General features: G+C 37.6%; 1 protein-coding gene across 2 annotated transcripts in view; it reads left to right on the top strand.

Moving 5' to 3' along the window:
- LOC306943559 (ADP-ribosylation factor-like protein 8A) overlaps positions 1 to 596 on the top strand; it is a 6,081-nt gene extending 5,485 nt beyond the window's left edge. For both annotated transcript variants that reach the window (XR_013792424.1, XM_079529961.1), the window contains one exon: positions 1 to 596. This exon is cut by the window's left edge. The gene's annotated coding sequence lies outside the window, so the exon portion shown is untranslated.
- The last annotated feature ends 1,288 nt before the right edge of the window (positions 597 to 1,884 follow it).

Here is a 1,884-nt window from a genome sequence, read left to right on the forward strand (position 1 = left end):
ATGTGTCCCTTTATTTTTGTTTCCCAAATTTTGTTTTTAATTATTATTTCAAAACCTTTTCAAAAAACGTTCCTCAAAAAGCAAAAAATTCCATTAATTAAAAACAAAATACAATGATTTTTTTCAGTATGAAATGAAAGAAAAAACAATAATAAATCAGTAAACAAATGTTTATGAAGTGGTGAAAATAGCCAATCTACAAGCTCGCAATGCAGCGTGAATCGACACAGGGTGAGCTTGCAGATCTGCTATATTTTCACTAGTTTGGGTCCCGGGCAAACTATTTTTTGGGTCTCCAGCTAAAATGTTTGGGAACCAGAGCATTATTTTCATGCTTTGAAAACAAGGTGAAACATTCATTACACCGCAGTAACGCATTAACCACATGAACCCTTGGCGTCCCTATTCTGGGCATGTGTCGTGAATTGGCAAACAATCTGCAAAAATAGACAATTTACAAGCTCACATATCGTCACATTGCAAAGTGTTTTGAGCTTGTAGACTGGCTATTGTAGGCAGGGAGAAAAAAATTAAAACAATTCTGTCAATATTCCCTAAATATCAGAGAGCAGATCAAAAACGAGCTGGCAGTGGAGCATATGGACCGTGGTACACACAACGGTGTAGGTTTTTTGTCATTCTGCGATCCTGGGAATGCATGGCAAAGAGGCTGTTACTTTTCTGCAAAATATCAAAGCAGTGGCTTGTAGAGCTTCTATTCATGAAATAATTTAGAATTCTTTTGTGGTCAAGTGGGTCAACCGTTAGGTGGTCTTAATTCATCAGTCTATCCATCCATCCTTCCTCATTGTCCTCCTCCTTTCATCCCTTTATCGGTCTATCCTTTCCTTCCTACCTCTCTCCGTACATCCATTCATCATCCATCCATTCCTCTGTTCCATGCTACACCGCCAACCTGCTTTCTATCCTCTTCTCATCCCTCTATCCGTCTCTTTTGTTCTTCCTCTCCATCTTTCAGCCCCGTCTCTCTTATCTCTCTCTCTCCTGCAGACCGAGTGAGACTTTAAATCCTTTTGATTGCACTGTTCATTTTGTTTTTGTAAGATAATTAATGATAATAATAATAATAATAATTATGATAATGTAGTGACTAAATGTGGTCAGTTAGCTGAAGAACATAATTATGATCAATCTGTTCATATTCTGTAAGAAGCTTTTCTTATTCTTTTTTTTATGTTTGTTGTTATTTTTACCGTTTGTTTTTGACTTAACGAGAAAACTCTGGACTTCATTACCCAGAGTTCAGTGTTTTCCTGAGAATGCCAGCTGATTGGACCAGGTGTGTCATGTGACCTAAGGCCGGGGATAGGATAGATTTGTAAAAATCACACTATGGAGATGAGAGGTTTTTATTAGTAGCGTGCTCTTCAGTTCGGGGCCAAACAACACTAGTCTAATTCTATTTCTGGGATAAATAGAGCTAGTCTGGTTCAGTTTGTTTTGAATTTCATCGTTTCCAGGCCTTGACAGGTTTTTGAATAACGTAAAAAGGCTTGGAAAATATGAAAAAAAGAAGAAAATCTGTTACACAAAGGACTACATTTTATGTATATGTATTATGTAATATTGAACATTTCCTGTCAAGAGATGAAGCTGTAGATGTGTGAAGTGTAAAATATGAAGTTAAAGCTAAGTGCATCGTCGCCAATAATAACGCGTACATCATTTCACTAAACAATGTCATTTTATTGGTTCGTATGTCGGGACAGCAGCCAATCACACTGCAGGACAACCCAGGAAAGGAAGATATGTGTTTCGACGGTGTCATTAACTGTTCCGACGTGATTGGCTGACATGCGGGCAGTATGTACTTGCAAGGTTTTACAACAAATGCATGACTTTTTAAATCACTCGAACACAAGG

Source organism: Electrona antarctica (genome assembly GCF_951216825.1).
Source record: "Electrona antarctica genome assembly, chromosome: 2".
NCBI lineage: Eukaryota > Metazoa > Chordata > Actinopteri > Myctophiformes > Myctophidae > Electrona > Electrona antarctica.